Below are 21,254 nucleotides of genomic sequence, written 5' to 3' on the forward strand. Positions count from 1 at the left end.
AGAGAGAGAGAGAGAGAGAGAGTGTGTTCGGGCTAGCTGCCTCCAGGCACCACGCGGCTCAGAGCAGATCGAGAGTGACGGTTGCTGATTGTCAACTCACAGCCCCCAAGACGGGAGACTACATACATGCACACAAACCACATACATACATACATGCATACATACATACATATATACACAGTTGCATCGCAGATCATTCGAATAAATCCTTCTGCTATCATTGCACATATAAAAAGCCATATGGACACACCATAGATGTAAACAAATTAAGACATAAGCATATCTCATTGTATCTCAGGGAAGTTGAGTCTGCAGTATTGTCTGCAGGTCTTCATTGTGTGTGTGTGTGGTGTGTGTGTGTGTGTGTGTGCGCGCACGCATGTATGTAATACCTTCATTACAAGTCAAAATGTGGATGGAGTTTGGTGGTTAATTACCTTAAGGAGATAGACGGGGATGTTGCTGAAGTCCACAGGGAGTTTGGAAGGAAACGGGCTGAGAACTCTCCAGTCTGGAGAAGAAGAAAACAGAGGTAAGGAAGTGTTCAACATCCAGGTCATGTGGGAAAATCCCGATGGCCTGTGGTACAAAAGGTAGTGTTCTCTCTCTCTCTCTCTCTCTCTCTCTCTCGCGCTCTCTCTCTCGCGCTCTCTCTCTCGCGCTCTCTCTCTCGCTCTCTCTCGCTCTCTCTCGCTCTCTCTCTCTCTCTCCTGTATATCTGGTTCTCTTTTCACTCTCTGTCGCTCTCCTCCTCCCCCCCATCTTGGACTGCCAGCATGCTTGAGGCCCTGGCTCTTTGGCCTTTTCCAGCCCTGCCTTTGTTTGTGAAGGGAAATGATGGTAAACATAAGGGAAACGGCAACCGCCATCAGCCTCACATCAGCCTTTGTCCCCGTGTCTGTGAGACCTGGAGCACCGAGACTCGTCTCTCTCTGCAGGCTTTGAGAGGACTCACCCAAAGTCGATGTCATCTCTCACAGCAGCGTTGCTGGTCATGATTCTTTTTTTTTTGGTTTTATTTATTTATTTTTACCTGCGTGTCTCGAGGCAGGAAAGTTTCCAGACTTCCAGCCTTGAGGGGAGCTCCATTGGTGACATTTTTTTTTTCCTCTTTCAAACAAGCATGCTGTCACTTGCTGGGGGGTTTCTGTGCAAAGCCTTTGAAAACCGAGGCAGACACAGTGACACCTTTAACCAGTGGGTGGTGGTAGCAGTGTAGCCATTGACACAATATTGTCAAAGGAGAACTCTGTAATATTTAGTGATTTTATTAGAGACGAAATCTTGGATATGGATGTACATTCCTGTCACCCTAATCACATCATGTTCTTTTGCTTGCACACACACACACACACACACACACACACACACACACTCTCGCAGTATTATGCTGTATTTGGCAGCTAGGGTATACATAGTATCACCATGGGAGCACTTGGAGACTAAGGAAGAGTATCGACTCGCAGAGAGGAAAGTAATGAACATCAGCCCACACCTTGTCCACCTACGCATCACAGAGGAGCGGGATTATGAAGCATATAGGCCGGACTCTAAGAACACAAATGCACTGTACGCCAAGCAGATGACCTGAATTTTCAGTTTGACAGTTGTCATGCAATTAGTTCTGTCAGTGTGAATGCCGTCCGCAGTCAGTTCTTTTTGTGCCTCGCATGTTTCTGCACTGCAGTTGAAGTGCAATTAATTCACTCATGCAGCACTTCCTGACTGAACGGACAGATATACCCTATATATTCACTGTAAACGAACCGCGTGTTTAAGTTGAAGACACACTAAGGCCAGATTAATTTCTGTCCCAAACACATGGACTGCATTGATCAAACAGACGCGCCGTAGTGGAGTCGCAGTTTGCACGTCAATTTGTGCGTCTGGAACATGGCTCTTTCTCCTCGTGTGTATTTTAAGGTGCAGTGTGTAATTCCTGGCCACATGTTTAAAAAAAAAAATAATAAGGGGCTCAGCTCCTCCCACCCTTGATCTGCTGACACTGTCATGGATTAAAGTACTCTGTCGCTAACGAAAGATTTCCGTCATTTGGAGGTATTTCAGTCAAAATATTATCTAATATATCAAGCTGTAAACAGTGTATTCAAAAATGTAAAAACCAATCTTGCCTCATCTCATAACGGTAATGCCGAGCGGTGACAATATGACCGCAGGATCTTTTGTATTTATTCTCATTGCACAAGCAAGTAACTATGAACCGCTGAACCCACTTCCTGCAGCGGTATGAACCCATAATAAAGATTTTTCTGTGATTTAATTTCAATAAATGGACCAAAAGGATGTCGATATAACTGCATCATAATAGCAATTTTTAGGAAATCTGAATTGACACAAAGAACTTGAGGCACAAGTGGTATTACAAGGCAGGCTGGCAAGTTTGGATTTATTAAGGTCACACAGTTTTTCAGTTTTGAGGGAAAAAATTCTTTGTTGTGCCTGCTTGTCTTGATTGGTCTTACTATATGACTATAGCTATATTCATTTCCTCTTTATTTGCTTTGAATGTTGAATGTGAAATTAGACTGGTGCTAAATATTTTAATAGTGTGATTTTATGAGTAATGTCTTTTTTGAATAATAATAATAGTTTTTCCCCCCAACCATGTAGCTCCTTGAATTATTGTAACACGGCTGTTTTTGGTCTGAATGCCCACTAAACCTTCAAAATGACATCCTGTTCAAGTCTTTCTTTTTCGAACAACACTAAAAAAAAATCAAAAAGCTGATGCTTTTCAGACGGCATATAAGCCATCAGCCAGGTACTGTAGGTAGAGTTCAGACTGTTGACCTTGATTTGAATCAACCTCCTCATCAAAACCCGTGGATGTCCTTGCTTGAGGAGGGAGGGTTTGGCACTGAAGTGGAAATCTGTGCAGACGTACTCTGTGCTGCTCGTGAATGCCGAGATGTTGCTGGTGGGCGCAGAGCTGTGGAGGACGACTGGTACCTGGAGCGAAGCATCCGCGTGGTCTGAGCTCACCACAGTGGACATGTTTACCTTCCTGCATGGACTGCCCAGCCTCAGGGAGGAGGGAGGACTGCGAGTTTATTTATTACTCTTTTTTTTTTTCTTTTTTTTTTTGAACAGGGGCAGCCCGTCATAGTCAAAATGAAGGAGTTGGAAGGACACTGAGAGAGCAGATGAAGGGAAGATAGTGAAATGCACACAGATGGATGTTGGCAGTTTTCTTCCTCTTTTAAAGGGCATGCGGTCCTCTCGGGCACTGCTTTAGTGTCTCATCCTTTGATCGTACCTTGACCTCTGGGTTGTCGCACATTTAAAGCAGCTTTTACTCATACCCTCTCATTTAGCTTTGGCCTTTGACCTCCCACAGCATTGCCTATTTATTCAGAGTAGTTAGGTCCTTTAACGCAGTAAAACATGTCTCCTTTGTTATTGTTTAGTTAACATATTAATCCTGGAAGGTTATGCGAGATAAACAAACCACACTAATTATACCATACTTTTCTCATCTTCCTTCATGCTGCTCCTTGATTCTCCTAAACACAGAGCACAGCTAATTATTTTTCTAATTACAGCTGTGACCTTTTTGTTAAAATATGTCCCTTTTGCATCTCATTAGTCCTGCACGTCTGTCCGTCCTCGCTCTGTAGAGTACGCGTATGTGCAGCATCGACTTGCCTCTGAATGTCCACACCGATCTGCATCGAGTGACGGCACAATCGTGACTGAGCCCTCTGCTCTCGCTTCACTTGAGCTTTGTTTCCCCCACAAGCGCTGACCCATGTCACCAGCTCACTCTGTGTGTGTGTGTGTGTGTGTGTGTGTGTGTGTGTGTGTGTGTGTGTGTGTGTGTGTGTGTGTGTGGTCATCCTCAGCTGTCATTGACCCGATAGGATGTTTCAGGTGACCCAAGTCTTGTGGGCAAACTGGTTTCTGTTGTTCTGTAGCATTGTGTGTGTGTGTGTGTGATAACAATATAAAACTATTTTGGTTGATTTCTAAGTAGTTAGGTCTGACAGCTGTTTTTAACAAATTTTTGGGTGTGGAATCCAAAACTGATGTGTTTTTTTCTATCACGTCAAGTTTTTGAACTATAAGATCCCTGTTTTCTTAAAAAATATGAAAAATACTGTACTTAACAGCTATGTGCTTGTTTTCACTAAACTGTCTGTGCAATTATGTTTTTGCTCTCGCCAAACCATGGGGATACCAAATGCCAACTTTTCACGTGTTCCTTTGGTCCACATCCGTAAACTCGACACACTGCTTGCACACTTTGTGAGGGGCCCATGGCCCATTGTCTTGATCACCGAGTTTTACTTTAAAATATGCAAAATATGCTTGTATATATGCACCGATGTTTGCCCACACACACACCTCTCACTGCACTGTCTCAATTATGACTGCACAAAGTTGCCACATAGCTGTAGATGAGTCCAATCGTAATCAGCTGGCAAGTCGTACTACAGCTAATCAGTGGAATTTTGCTTATCTGGAGGGTAAGCTGTGGAGAAAAAACTTGACATGCTAGAAAAAAAACTGACTGCAGTTTTGGTATCAGCATGCCAATCTAAGTTTTTATCAGGATAAAACTCAACAGAATTTTTGTTTCAAATTGTTCCCCAGTGTTACTGTTAGCTAGAGCTTTGACGAACATATCTCCACAGTTTTAACCTTTTCGTCTACCTTTACAGGCCTGCACTAGCCTCTTGAAACATGATATATTCAACACAAAATGTCTTCTGCAGTATTAGTTCGTCCATTTTTCTGTGCTGAAAGTTATTGTTGCTGTTAGCTCTGCACGCATCGTGCAATGGAATAACATTGAGATTGACCCAATTCCTTTGTCAACAGATTGAGAAGAAGTTTGCCGTGATGATAGTAATGAGCTCAACTCTGCAGTAATTATCACATGACCATGGTATTGTGATCATGGGGTTAGTGTTGCAGCTACAGCCACAGCCAGCGGCTAGTTATATAGCTGGGGGTTATAGGACTGCTCCCATCCAAGTAATAGTACAACGATAGTTAATGAGTTTTAGAGATGCTGGTAGTCATACAAAGCCAAGCTACCTGCTTCTTGATATGTCTAGTGTTTGTTTGAAGCTAACTGGCTGATGGCTGTGTAGACCTATATTTAATATATAGTGTCATCGATTTTTGTCAAAAAGCAAATAAGCATTTTCCCCAAAATGCTGAACTATTGCTTTAAGGCCAGATTTATATTTGTATTTTTTTACTTTTTTTTTTAAAATATATATATATATATCTATTTTTTATCCCAAGTTGCTCTTATGCCCAGCAACCAGCATCCCACTGCCCCAGGTTAATTTTGTTTCCTGCAAAACTCACCTGCAGGGAGGGTTGCATTGAGCCCTGAGCATTCCTGTATCCTCGTTTTGTCTGTACAAGCTGTGCATGCTCCAACAAGAGCACTTGCATCTAATTATTTTTACTCTAATTATTTTTGGTCCTGCACCACTGCCCCCCCACACCACTTCCCCTCTACACACACACACACACACACACACACACACACACACACTTTAACCTTCGGAGATCCACGGGCAGCAACTGACAGGGGAGGGTCAGGGTGCAGCGGAGCCTTGGGCTCTCGTCTCTCTGTCTTTTCATTTGTGGTGCAAGCATCACAGACTCGATTATTTCTGTTTCCTTTTCATTTCCCATCTCTCTGTTTTTTTTTGTATTATTATTATTCTTTCATCCATATATCAAGTTTTGAATTGGCCTTAAGCACATTTTGCATTCCCAAACAAGGTTTTTGATAAATGAGAAATTTTGAATTAAAAACTGACACACACAACTCAAAAAACAACCTCCACAGTACGGTCACTTCCATGTTAGGATGTCTTTGCAAGTTAAAATCTTAATTTTAACCAGATAACATTCAAGTAGTTGCCATCTAATCTAGGTCTTGACTTTTCTCATTTTAATATATCCTGCTCCTACTATTTAAAGAGCTACAAATCAGCTTGAGTAAACACTTCACAGAGGGGGAAAAAAACAAGAAAATTTCCTCCTAACGATCCTCTTAAAATGTGTTCCCGGCACTCCTCGGGGCTATGTTTAACAATGGCACTGTCGTCCACCTCAGTAGCAAGAGAGTGAGAGTGCAGCGTTACCCCCCAGGGGCACAGTGGAGGAGCTGAGGACAGATTGAGGGTATTGCTGGGGTTGGCAGTAGAGTTCAGGGCACAATCTGTGTATTCAGAGGACTCTTGACTCATGACAACAAGCAGAGTGTTTTCTTGTGTAAAATTCAGCTGCGGCTACACCTGGGACTACTATCAGAGTCCTTCATTGCAAAACACTTAAACAGTACACTGAATGTGAGGAAATGGTTTTGGTGACAATGTCATTGTTGTGGATAGAGCAGCTTAATTCCCACTCCCATCCCATACTGTTGCTTGGTCAGTAATGTAGGTCCACTTGTAGCATCAGGCGACCTAGTATAGAAAAGTCTGAAAAGAGGCTTTTGTTCCAAAAGTCAATATGACTTCTTTTATATAACGAGGGCCAGGTAAGTTCATTTACATAACGTATTTAAGTTACATCAGGTAAATAATGTAGTTTTGGTGGTTAAACAAAAAAACAAAACTGCAACTGCTTCACCACACAAGCTTTATTTTGAAAGTCTAAATGGAAGCACTATATTTATGTCCAGAAATAATGCTGGAGGGGTATCTATAGTTATATTTTGAAGCCTTGGGGCACTGACTAAGCAGCCGTATTTGATGAGCGAGCGAGAACGTATTTGTGTGCTAAACAAACACAATTTCCCCCAAATTATCTTGTTCCCGCTAGAACCGATCTACGGTTGCTTGTTGTCAAGAGATCAACCAGAAAGTTTGACAAAATGTCAACTTTTTAATAGTGAACATTTATTAGAGCACCGCACAGCAGCTTCTCCACTTAAATTACTGATTTGATACAGGAACAATTAGTTATTCCACCCTAACAGCACCTGTGTTGTAGAATTGCTGAAGGATGTTCAGCGATACAGAGTTCAAAATGTCCTTTGAATGGTTAACCTCTTCTTAAAGCAGCCGCCTCTACAGCGGCTACAGCTTTGACACCACGACTAAAAGAAGAAAAATATCCTCATAACCTATGGCCTGTGTAAGAGTTGTCTTTCTGTTTCAGGGTTAAATGGGTTATGAAGAGCTCAAACCGGAAGCGTCACTGATAGCATGAGGTCAGCTTTGGATTCATTCAGGGGGCTGATTAAGTGGGTGTTGTTTATTCAAATCAATAGATTTTACCATCCCACTCTTCACCTATATGTATATTTTTATTTGCTAATATTGTGAGTCCCAACATGAGGTTTTAAAATAGATCAACAACATTAACTGTCAGTCGATCCGTAATGAACTCCTTTATGGCAAATGGACGGAGCCGTTATTTGAGCAGTAATGAGTGTTTGCAGTTAAACTGTCATGTTGATGAGTGTTTCTCATCCAGCTCTAATTGAGTTTACAGCAAAACTGACTAATGATACTCTTTGTTATTAAACTGATAAATGAATCTGGAATGAATCTTGTACATTACAAAAGTCATTTCACTTGATTATTCTGATATAAACACAGTGTGTACATGTTGAGGTATTGTAAGTGTGCATGGATGGGTCATACATTTCTGTGCAGATAGGAACAAAAGTAATTTATGTGTAATACATTGAGACACAGTCAAAAAAAGAACAGTAAAATACTTCAGAGTAGCATTTATAGTGCAGTGATTTTCAGTCTTATCAACTCAACACCTCCTCTTTACGAAGCTCAGATTAAGGGAACTGGAGAATGACACAAAGCCACTTATTTGATGGCCTACACTGCTGAACCACCTAGCGACATAGTACCTTTTAGGTATTCCAGGCCCGGCTTTTTTTTTTTTTTTTATGTGAGGACACTGTGGCGACCACAGCTTTCAAAGAGATAAGCCCAAAACCTCATCAGTTTGCAGCAGCTGCGGTTACCTTACCTTTCCGGTTGCCACATAATTGTTGCTCCTTTCTCAACCGCTCGTTGTTGCGGTTTCTGTCCAGCCTACGTCCCCCCTCTGTGTGGCAGTTAAGCTTTTGGAGAAGTCGTGGCTGAAGATAGCCTCCTGCGTCACATGATGAGCCTTTCGCAATTCTCTGCACAGACCTGGAAAACAACACTCTAACGCATATTCACATACATATATGTGCATAAACACAGAACAACACCCACCATTGAAGATCCATTAATACTATGATTAAAATGGCCCTCAATCGGTTATTACAGCTGGCCATGCTATCTATCATTTGCAGTGTCATGACCATAGCAGGGTCTTCAATTGTATCTGTTGTGCACTTTGACTGCATTACTCTTCTGCTGGTTTGGCCTGGTGTCTTGTGGTTTCTACCACATGGCTTCACATCAGGTCAAAAGACTTGTTGTCACTCAGTTGAGTGAATTGAATAGAAATGGCTGTAACCTATGTTGCCTAAAACAAAAAGAAGCTGGAGTGCTACAAATTTTGATCATTGTATAACTGAAGGAAAAACAGGGGGAAAAAATTACCTAATAGTCACCTTCCATCCATTACCTTTTTTGTCTTTCTATTCTCGGCCTATCTGCTCCTTTGAGAGAAAGCTCGGGCCTGTGCGTGACTGTTGAGCATTTGGTGCCAAAGCAAGTGGTTGTAATTTGTGGCCTTGCCGTGCCCTTGCACGGTAAACACTGACTAAGAGCTCAGGAATCTTAAGAGCTATAAAATAATTGCAGGTTACTCCCATAATGCCCAGTGTTCTGCTCTGTGCCTTAGTGCTGCCTCTTCTGGCTCATCCCCCTTTTTTTTTTTGGCCCAGCCTTGACTGCTGCTATACAAAAAAAAGTTGTGCTTTTTCTGCTTCATATCTTCCCCGCTTTGTCTTTGTGTCTTGGACAAGTCTAATAAAGAGCTGATTTAGTTCCTGATATATCATTTATAGCTGTTTAAGTGTAGTTTTTCAACTCTGATTTATATTTATATATGAGTATAACATTTTTCAATTTAATATGAGCATATAACTGTCAGATACATTTATTTTTAGATTAGAATATTGTACAACAAAAGTATTGCTAGAGAGATTTAAACATTGTCCTCATACTATTTATTTGTGATGTGAAGTTAATGCCACTTTAACCAGAGGCAGTATGGTATCTGCGCTGAGCATAAGCAATACTGTAAATGTATATTTATCACTTCCTGTACTGAAAGGGCAAAGCCAATCTTCAGCTATGTTTTAAATAAATTCAGGTTAAACCAAAGCATATTAAGATGCATTCATTTTGCGCTTGTAGTGCTTTTTGAAAGTCCCGTTGCTGAGTGATGGCATATCTGTATAGCACTGAGACATGGCATTTAGTAGGAAAGCAAGTTGCCCAAAAGACATCGTCAAATAATTGCCAGTTTGGGCTTCACTAATGCAGTGTACCACTGAAATCTGAAAAGGCCAGCCACTGCTTCCACGCAGATAGACAATTATGTGGCTTTTAAATGGTGGATGTGTTATAGCTGGGTATGCTTATGAGGATGAATTTAAATGTCACGAGTAACAGCTCCAGAAATAAGAAATAAAGAATATATCTTTTTATTCTCAAAATATGATTTTATCTTATGTTATAACATAATTGTGATTTGTGTCATTAGTTGATTATTTCCAATGGCTAGTTTTCTATGAGCAATATCAAATGATACCAAATATGGGTAATATCTGCTCCTTGAGTTCAAACTCATGGCAGGAAATGCACACCCCTCTCCTGCTGACACAGTAAACTGAAACTCCTCTGTTGCAAGAGGTTGGATGCAGTTGCAAAAGAGGAGGATACAGTGGGTCAGCGGCTTGTGGGTTGTTGTCTAACGTAAGTGTTACATCAGTCCTTGCGTGATTTCAGGGTGAAAAGACCTGGTGCCTCTCTGATTTAGGTTAATAAAGAATGTATTGAGACTATTAAATTTGATTTACTATTATTGGCAATACTGTTTGTTTAAATGTATTATATTTTTATATAATATTTTGTAAAAAACTAAAATGATAAATGTATTATCCATCTATACATTTGGAATCATGTCTGTCAAATCATAAACATTTTTAGAAAATACATTTTTTGATACTTTATGATTGGCCTTGTTTTGGAAATATCTATTAAAGATATGTACTTCCTGTAGTTAGCTCTCTATATAGCAGTTTTTATTCTTGGTGAGGAATCCATGAGGGTTGGGCCAGGTGGTCCATCCAACCAAAAAACAGCAGCCTATTGCCAATATATTTGCTCGGGAAGTTTGCTGCATATCTCAACCTCATAGCTTTAATAAACAAAATGAACTCAAAGCGTTATGTAAGAAAATATTCTTGCACCTAGTTTACTTATTAAACAGAAAGGTACAACCATACTACATCGTCTAAATTCATTGTGACACCCTGTTTATTCAAACAAAAGAAACTAAATAAAAGTCACAAAAACTGTCTTTCTTTAGAAACCTCTGGGTGACGTCACAGATACGACGTCCATATTTATACTGTCTATGGCTCTACAGGTACTTTTACTCCACTTCTTGTCTATGCTGTTGCTGAGTAAGTCTGTCACTGAGCAGCAGCTCTCAGTCGTTATTCGATGCAGACCATTAAAATAGAAAAACACGATTATAAAAATTGCCATGGAGTGGCTTTTGTTGTGAAGCAAGGATGTATTTCTGACAAAGCCAGACTTGCTGCTGTCACCTGTAACCACAGATAGGATGTTTCTTTCATTTATAAAAAAGGAATTACATTTTTGTGTCTTTCTGTAAAAAACGGACAGTGCATATTAATTATATTTTGATATTTTAAAAACTGTAATCATTGGAAATGTGATGCGAATTGCAAATTACACAATTGACACAGTCAATGATGAGTTTTCAAGAATTTTTAGGACGAGGGCAGAATTTGTTCTGTTCTATAAAAGTTCCCAGCATTAAAAGTGTGTTAGCCATGATTAAACACATTGAGTATAAATGTACCTGTGGTTCATTGATTGTCTGCGATTGTTAGTAATTGAGCCTGCTTGTTGGAGGTCCAGAGCTTTGTATCTGATTTGTCTTGTGCACAAGCTCTATGGATTCGACAACCCTGCTGTGATTACTGCCAGGTGGTTTAACATCTGCTACTCCACGGCTTTCAACCCCCTCGAGAAAACGTCTCACAACGAAAAAAGTTGAAGGGAGTCTGAATGGAGTTGCTCCTGTTAATAGTAACATGCTTTCATCTCACTCGTTTCAGGCTCTCACAAAGAAAGAACAGCACAGTCATGAGGTGGGAAAAGTGCCCAAATCAAAGAACACCTGCGTAGTAGCGTGTAAACAGATAATGTCGAGCGCACTGTCACAAACACACGTTATGTTTTTAATCATTAGTGCGTGTGACTGATCTCTGCGGCCTCCCTGAAAAGCACCTGTTAAAGCAAAACATTTGGTTCAAATTGGAGCTGCGAATATGATGGGAAAGAAATATTGCCCCACTAGTCCTACTGTGTCTGAAAGATCAGTGTGTGTACAGTGGACGTTGGGGCTGGGCCTAAGAAAACATGAGATTAGAGTGTGGTTCTGTGGAAGTTTGAGTTCTCTTGAAATCTCTTGGTTTATTGAATTTTTATCACTATTTATTTTCATGGGAATGCTCAGATGATAGTCTAAATAAGGAGTTTAGCACACAGTAAACCACAAAGCATGAATTAATCATACTGATCTACAGTAAATGGTGTTGTGTACAGAAGTTGCAAAGAGTGTGATGTCATTATAAATTACTTCACAGCATGACTCCAGCAAATCTCCTGGAATAGATATGACCGCGCATGTAGACAGCTGAATATACTGCAACGTTCATCTAAATCCTAAAAGTAGAAAGGCCGTGGAAACCAGAAAGTGCTTCATCCCTGTTCTTGTAAATATCAATTTGTGGTTAGTGATGCCCACACCCTGAAACACCCAGAGGGCCAAATGTAAATATTTGAACTTGATCTTTGGGCTGTGACATAACCATTACTGTTAGCACCCTGCTTCTGGCTTAACTTGTTTTTAGTTCCTGAGAAGCTGGCTATGGTAATAGACTAAAAGCAAACTAACCAAGAGAGTTATTTAATCTCTTCTCTCAGGAAGGACGTTGGGTGATATCACACATTACACAATATCAAACAAATTCAATGTATTAAACTGAAGTTTGCATAAAGCTTTTTCCCCATTTTCACCCCCTTAGGTCAAGTCAGTACAAGATAATACACAATAAATTAGAATGCTAAACAAACAGGACAGACTTAATGCCACTTCAACAAGAAGTGTGAAGACTGTGTGGGCATGTGCAAGCTGTGTTCGACAGACATCTTCCTCACTCCCCTGTTTTGTCTGAATGCAGCAGGGTTACAAGTATAACAATAGGATTCCACTTGCAGAGAATTTTACACCTTTTTTTTTTTATATATAAAACTTGTTTTACCTGCAACTTTATTTGTATCCTCTATCAGTATCCTTGGACTGACCTTCAGCACGCAGCCTCCCTCCTACTCTGCTGCCTTGTGTGTGCTTGCTGAAAGCGACATTATGTAACTTTTGCACCATAAAATAATAGATTTTAATCATTTTGAAGCTAGACTGATTGTAATTAGGCGAGTGATGTCTGTTAATTTCACTCTGTGTTCCTTACACCTGTTCTTGTGCTATGTCACTTTATTCTCTGGGAAAGATCCACTGTATGTTACGCTTTATGATTCTCACACTCATGCACACTTTCTGGTGTCGTATGAGTTATTTTGGTAAAACTGGATCATATTTTATGGAGAAAATGTTTTCTAGTTTTTCTCTCATGACCTCTGGTTGCTCCGCTTCAATTCTTTAACTCAAACTGTAGCTGCTGTTAGCTGATGTTAGCTGAAGTGCCTGTACTGTGAGCTCAGAGCACTGGGTAGGTGTTAATGTTTGTACCACCACTAGTAGCCCTGTGGAGCAATGTTTTTATTTTTTTGTATTACACGCGTGTAGACATGATTACATCCATGAACAACAGAGGGATGTTCCAGGGTTTACGAATTACTAGAGTAATGTGGGTAATGTTTGTCTGCTTTTCCTCCAATCAAGTCTATCAATCATGTCAATCATCATGTCTATATGTTGCTGAGGCGTGCTTTTCTTTTAAATTTCAGGTCAAAAGCATGGACTGTATAAAGCATGGACATGATCTCAATAACATCACTCATAGGTTTAGGAGTGTGGTGGCTCTGGTCTCCAGGATAATCAAAAAAAAATGCATCATGAGTGCTGAGGTGGGCTGAATGAAGAATAGCTGCTCATAGAGTCTACCTGTGACAGCACCCTCCTGTCAATCAAAGTTTAAGCCTTAATGTAATTTGAACAAGTGATGTATATAGAAATTCAGCTGTGTAGTTGGACATTTTAACATGGAAGCTTATGGAAATTGACTCGCTTTCTGACCCAACCTCAAGTGGCTGTTTGAAGAACTGCAGTCTTCACGCTCAGTGAAAATCCAATAACGGTGACCTTTGACCATCAAATCTACTAGAGGAGGCCAAAGTGCACGCCAAAAACCCACAGAACATTCTTGGATTTTTCCGTCTTGTATGCTTCAATGAGAGTGAATGGTTATAGTGTCAGGTGGCCTCACACATTTCTCAGCATTGCTCCACCCAGTTTCAACCTGCGAGAAAAAAAAGAAAAGAATTTCATGAACGCAAGCTCAGTGTAATAAAGCCACGTGTAAACATGGTCAGAGGGTTTGGTGGTTTCTTTGCTTTACCTCCATTAGCGCACTTCCACCGACTTCACTGACCCGTCACTTGCAGAATCAACCCTGGTGCTGCGTTGACAGATGGGTTGTCAGAAAGGTTGTGCCCCCGAGGTGACGGAGTCAGACATTTTCCATCAGTGGCATCAGAGCTTCGCAGCATGATGAGGTGTTTAGCAACAACAGAAACGTGAGCTCCTTGACCTTTTATTTCTTCTGCTTTCTCTTTGCTTCATGACAGCTCCTGATTGTCTTGCCTGTTTTTTTTTCTTTTTCTTTTTCTCCATTTTCTTTCATACAGCTCTGTCATATTAAGCTAGTAATTCATATCAGAGGTGAGAATACACCAGAGACACCTTAGTGCACTCACATCCCATTGATGATGACACACATTTGGCATATTTAATCTTGCTGTATCATATCATAACAAGGTGTGGGACCATATGCAGTGACTCATGCTACAGAATGCCTCTGACGCTGGTGAATTGATAATTGTTTGCACATAATAAACAACATATTCCTCACTGGAACTGAGTCATCTCTTGCCTCATGATGTCATGGCAGACATGCAATCAGGGAACATATTTACTCAGTATGTCTCAGCTCAGTGATGATGACACTTGAGGCCATGTGTTTTTATTTTTATTTCCATTTTTTTTTTTTTTTACTTGCCTTATGGTGGAAACATACAGTGCAGTTTGACCAGCACAGGTTTTTATCTACTCTTTATTTTAAAAATGGTTTCATATCCACCTGCCTGGGGGAAAAAAACAACAACAAAAAACCCCCACTACTACATGACGTTCTTCACATCCCCATGAGTACATATAAATAAAGCACTCATTTTCTATATCAGGACATGATGAAATGTCACGTGTCTTTCAGAATACGTGTAACATAAAAGCTTCCTTTACTTCCTTTTGAAGTGTGGAAGTAAATGGCAAAAGATTATCTGAGCAGATGAAGCAGAGCACCTCAGCATCCTCTGCGGAGTCGGGGAATTAAAGAAAAATCACAGCCTCAGGAGGGCTGGTTAGAGAGCACAGAGCTACATTTCCACTGTCTAATGCTCCAGTGACCCCAGTATGACTCCCTGATATCAAAGGTCATGCCCGCCTTGCATTTCCCTTGGCGAATCCACGATCCACCATCACCCCCCCAATAACCACCCACACTGCTTCTCCAAATTAAGATTCCCACCCACCTGCTTGGACCCCCAGCTGAGCATCAGAGGTTTCCAGCTCCCCCCCCTCCTCCCACACACACACTTCCCCACGCCTCCAAGAAATTACTTCTATCTGGCCTACTTTCCGCCCTCGCTTTACATGAAGTTGTACACTATCTATACATTTTTTTTTCTGTAACACCTCCTTCTTCCTAATCATTTGTTTTTTTAACCCTGATGTTCTTCTGCTTTTATTCACCTCTCAATCCCATGTCCTTGCTGCCTTCTCTAGGCTTTTTATTAAACATTGGTAGCCACAGGGTGAAATTGTGTTCCTATATGTTGCCTGTCCATGCTCATTTGTGAGTCTTTGCGTTTGCTTACCCTTGGCTTACCAATGACCCCACAAGACGAATGAGACTTCTCTAAAGCCATCTAGCTTAAATGAAGGCATCATAGCTGATTGTTAGTGGCAAAATCTGAAAACAAGTGAACCAGATTAATTATATTTTTTTATAAATTGAATTATTGGCAGTACACTCACTACAAATCTGTTGTTGGAACTTGTATGTTTGCTCTTTCTTATTAGCAAAAATCAAGATAGCAGATAGCAGCTTCTTATTTTTAGCCGTCTCTTCGACAGGTCATCTTTAATTATCTTTTCTTATAATTAATCTGATGTAATGTTCTGCACAAAACCAGCGTCTGAACTGCACCAAACATTTTTATGAAGTAAGAGAAGCATCACTCCTACATGAGGAATGAAACATCTTCACAAGTCATGGAATTTTTTCTTTTTTTTTTTCATCAAGATGAATTCAATTGTTTCTCATTTTCAGATTGTAGCTACATGTTGTGGATATGAATGAGGCTGCCACTCAAAACTGTTTGTCTTAGCCAACAGGCTTCAAATTAATCTTTTGAGTTTTAGAAAAAAGATGAGCTTGTGTTTCCCTTTTTTTCTTTGTATATTGTATTTGCAATGCAAAGAGATCTGTTAATGTTATTTCTTTAAAAAACTGTTCCCCTATTTTTAAAAAAAGTACTATAAGACTGGAGTTGTGCTTCTAATGTTTCTAGGTACATGTATCTTTAAATATTACATGCAACATGATTTTAGACAGTAAATTTATTAGCAAGATATTCACTGCAGTATCTGCACGTGGGATATTGTGTGGCTCCCACGTTGTGTCACAGATTAGTTGCGTGTTAATACAAGCAGTAAAAATAACAGTGAATCTGATTGTCAACAGTTCATAGTAACAAATATCAAACTGCTGCCTGTGAATGAATGCAGATGATTGTAGAATAATACATTCATATACATTTTAGCCCTGTATATTGGGTGGTTGATCCTAAGTCCCGAGACAAATCCTTAAATTAATCTTTTTTTACAAGCCAAATGATTTTGGAATTTCAGTAAATTAATTTCATGGCTATTTAGGCTCAACAACCCATTGGTCCCAAATAGGGTTAAAGGGCCGCAGTCGTTCAAATGACCGGAATAGTCTCATTAACTATGCATTAGGACAAAAACACCCCGCAACACTGTCACTGAAGCAATAGTAATGCAATTACAATTATCACCCCCCAGAAAATGCCATAATTAACCAAACTGTGTTAGGCTAAACTTTGAGCAGATGGCTTAACGTTTGAGTGCTAGTGTTTTTTTTGTGTCAACTCTCCAAAGTCTGATAAGGAGTAAAACGACTGCGTTCATTAAGCTTTCTTTGTAAATTTACGATCTAAAGATGATACACATAATACTGTCACCACAAGGTCGAGAAGTCATATGACACTGACTTAAAGGTCACTCTCTATTATGTCATCAGTATATCAGAACATACTACATGCATTCATTCATTTCTCGAAACCCAGGCATGCAGTTCTCAAAATGCAGACACACATACTTGAGTCACCCTTGTGGCTTGGAGCCCTAGCATCACACACAGTACAGCATCGCAGTGACATGCTATCAGTGACACTTGGCCACAGTCGCACATATGACTCGTATTTCAGTGAAATAATGATCAGCCTGCTTAAGTGTCTCAGTGGCACATGTATTGGTCATCTGTCAGTTCTTGTTGCAACGATCGTAAAGAGTTTGGCTAGTGGCCCAGCTCACGACAAAGGATATTTGAGAAGAGAAGCAGAGCACTTAAATGAACAAGATGTCATTTGATGATAGATCTTCCTTTTGTGCTCTTAAGTAATTATCATAGCAGAATGCACACATAAATTTGACCATTTTATTATAGGAGTTTTCTGCCTCACCTCAGATGACTAATATCAACTGTGCTGTAAGCCCAGCTATGTGTATTAACCTATATTTTACCCATGGATGTGACTCAGTAGGTGTCTCATTCAATCTCATTTCCAGGCAGTGGAAGCAAAGTGTGTGGGTTTTCGGGGTGGAGACTGGTTTAGTCTTTTGCAATACTCTGCACTTGACTTTTTTTCTGTTGTTGTTGTTCTTCTTTTATTGCCATTATACTGGATTAGAGTGACTTATTGAAAGGCCATGTTAAAGATCATTCCATAACTGAAACTGCCCTTAGTGTTTGTGCATCACAATGACTGTTTGTCCTCTTGTACCATTTCTTTTACTAACAAAATTATTGTTGTATTATTGTTAGCATTATGTTCACTGCTGTAAAATTTTAATGGCCTGCTCAAAATTGGAAAGCACAGCTGCTAACGTTTTCTTTGCTCTTGTCAACCTTCCTGCAGTTTCCAGTTGAAATAGTTCTATGTAGGTTTACTCGAGACACATTATTGGATTACATGTTTTTGTCTACACAGACAGTATGTCACACATGTCATTCAGTAACCAATTAACTTAGGAACATTTTGCCAAGTAATTCTAGAGATTATCATTTGTCGCCACACCCATTACATTAGAAACACCTGTATGCTCCGCAGAGAAAGGCGCAGACACGGGCATATTCTTGTTCCTCAGTTTGCAAACACACCCTATGCACAAAGCCTTTGTGACTGTGGTAACAGGGCCGTGTTTAAGTGTGTTTGGGTCCTGTTTTACCAACATGGCTGCAGGTGGAGCATGTGTGCTCTGTAATCTTTCGCCTATTGTCTTCACGTCAAAATTAAGCGTGGGTAATTTAAGCACGGGGTGCAACTATGTGGTGATACAATGTTACCTGGTTAATCATCTACCATTCCTGTCTTACATCACCCTGAGGTTAGATTTAGCTGGAAAGGAGAGTTCAGGAAGAGAAGAGCAGATATTTCAGAAGAGGACAATAGATTGTTGTGACTTGGTGCTTGCGCTTGCAGTGTTCTGTATTTTGGGGGAGTGGGATCATCATGGCCCCTGGAGTATACCACATCTCTGCTCATCCTCTCCCCACAAGCAGCAACAGCAGCACCACATCATTAAGAACAATATCTTCAACTCTCTTTCTCAATCAGAACATTTTATCTCATGCAAAGAGACGTTTTGGCAGCTGCCACCTTGACCCCTTGCTTCCCGCCCTCAGGGTGTGATGGCGTAAGTCTCTGTCAACCTATGAAAAGGCTGACACAAACACATAACTCAGTATGTCAGGCAATAATTCACGATGTTCTATTGAGTGTTACTTAACATGAACTGGTCAAGGCTTTTAATAAAATTTTTATTTCAATAAAAGTTTTCAATAAAAGCTAAAAAAAAAACATAAAAACCTCCTTGGGACATAATTCTGCCAAGCAACAATCTCTGTAGATGTGAAATGAAGAAGGCAGAAATGTGAAGATGGCGATAGACAAAGCCACAACACTCTGAACTCTAAACTCACTTATACACCTATGGGTGACGTCACAGTGACTACATCCATGTTTTATACAGTCTATAAATTCTACACCTTGCTGTGAAAGACTCCGGAGAATGTAACTGAGCACTGTTTGTCAAAACTGTGTTCTTACTTTCTTTGCCAGTTGATGGTGCATATTCTAGCAATGCTAAACTTTCTTTGTTTTTTGCGGAGAGGTTGTACAGATTTGATTGGTTGTACTGCAAATGTGATATTGGTGGTCTTGTAGCAATTCATTTAATTTCATCTAGACCAAGGGAAAAACAACACAGTTGCCCTTTAGTTCCAGTCAAATACATACAAACAAATAAAAGAACCATGAACATGGATTCTCCATCTGTTTGGTTATTTGGTTCCCATCAGGGTTCAGTTGTCAAAGTTCAAACTGGTTTAAATGAACCATATTAATCAGGCAAATGCACCAGTGTTAAATTTAACAGAACCAAACAGGTTAGGTTTGAAAGCACCCTAAGTTGACCCGAATGACCAAGGGAACCAGATTTTCCTTCAAAATGGTCCTACCTGAATTGCAGCCGCTGCCTTGAATTAGATTAAACTGTAGTTTCCAGGATGCGAAGCAGTGCTGTGTCCAGCATTTGTTCAGGGGCACTCAGTGCTGTTTGCCTAGAAGCCGGACATGTCCTTGCACAACAACCCTGCTGTCAGTCAAACCGCCCCATTAAGTTGGGCATGACATTTAAAGTTGGGCGAAGAAGGCGGACAAAGTGCCCTTACCTCCTCCATACGAGCCCTGCAGTAGAGCCCCTGTGCAGCGGTTGTTGATGAGCGTGTTTGTGTGTGTTGTGACTTTGGCCAGACTTAGTCTGGCATAAGGACAGCTGTCACATCTCCAACCTGTCACATGCGACACAGAGGAGATGCCAGAGGCCGAGGCATCAGGAGACACAAGGACGGACACATGGAATAGTGTCTGTGCATTTGTGTGTTTGTTCGTGAACGCGTGTGTCTGAAAGAGTAAAGGGGATGGAAGACATGGGGTGGTGGCCACGTGAAAGGGTTTGACTCGGAGGCACCCTCTAACCTTGATGTCCATGCACAGACGCGTGCATACTCTTCACTCGCTTTCTTAAATCCAGTCCATGAGCAGTTGAGTCACATCTCCCAGGGGCATGTAGTAAATACTGCTTTAACGTCCAACCAACACCCCTGCAGGACGCCCTCCTTGTCTTGCAGTCCTCTGACCCAGGCCATTTCAGTGCTCATTACTTACCAATGAAGAAGTCTCTTCATTAAGGTCCTGCCTGTGGCCTGTGGAGCAAAGGCTTTTTTAAATGTTCCCTCTCTAATAACTCTTTACATAAGCAAGCAGCAGTTGCCCTCAGGTGTATTTGGTTAAAAAGGCTTAAGATGTGTGTACGTCTGCACAGAAACATTAATGGCCATTTGGGGGCTTTTATTACATTAGAGAGAGAAGAGATCTTCTGTTTCAATTTAAGTAATAGTTTCAAGGCTGGCAGGTTAAAAGGTCAACTTTTGTTCTCATTAAGCCATCTTTTCACAACTTCCTGTATAGATTAGCAAAGTTTTGGGAGAAGAAAATCATGGGAGAGTTTTCAAATGCCTGTAAATTACAACTGCACTGCAAGGACACCCCCTCAGCACACTGTGTATTCCATAACCAAGGCCAGCTGTCAAGTAAATCACTTGCATTTCCCCTCTACACTTTAATTTACTTTAAACATCCCAAGCATGAAAACGTTTTTCTCCAACAAATAGCGTGAGATTCAGAGACAAACATCTTTGTTTCATTCTCAGTAGTCATGAAAAAGCTGCAGCATTTAAAAATAAGTTCTCAGAGATCGAGTTTGAGTACTAAGCAACAGGTCATATGGCTTTAGTGGTCAGATAAAGATATGTGTTGAATGTAAAACCACAAACCTTTTTAATATTTTCTATTTATATCCATCATGTCAGACATCAGACAGCTGCATTGCCTTATCTGATCACACTAACCAAATAGTGCTGAGGGTCACAATTGTCTTAAAGCAGCATTGCATAGATTTTTTCACATACACAAGTTTCAGAGTTTGATACCACTGTACTAAATATGGACAGCTGTACATGTGTGTTTGTTATGATTACATTAATTATGATCGAAAACTAATGAGTCAGCAACTTTGCTAATCCAGCCAAATATCAAGCAAGGTCAACAACACAAGACGTAGCAGCCAGCTAATATTACTTACTAGCCCAACGGCAAGAAGCCCAGCTCGGCGTCTGTCTTTCAGCCTTTTATTTCACCAAGTTCTCGCCAACTATTAAAAGTCTGTCCCAGATAAACTCTTGTCTGGCAGCCTCTTGTAAGCTCACTCTCTCCTTTTCTCGTCTTAGCTTCCTCTTCAGTGTCTTCTTCTCTGTCATTATGTCCATAGAGGCTGCTGAGCCTGTGTACATTGCCCACTTGCCCAGCTCTGATTCTGGCACGACACACTCTTTGGTCCAGACTGAAATATCTCAACCATTGGATGAGTTGACA

General features: G+C 40.5%; 1 protein-coding gene across 2 annotated transcripts in view; it reads left to right on the plus strand.

Annotated features, from left to right (window-relative positions):
- Positions 1 to 21,254, plus strand: part of babam2 (BRISC and BRCA1 A complex member 2) — a 70,341-nt gene that overhangs the window by 24,174 nt on the left and 24,913 nt on the right. The window lies entirely within an intron of this gene.

The sequence above is a fragment of the Larimichthys crocea genome, chromosome XXIV (genome assembly GCF_000972845.2).
Source record: "Larimichthys crocea isolate SSNF chromosome XXIV, L_crocea_2.0, whole genome shotgun sequence".
Taxonomy (NCBI): Eukaryota; Metazoa; Chordata; class Actinopteri; family Sciaenidae; genus Larimichthys; species Larimichthys crocea.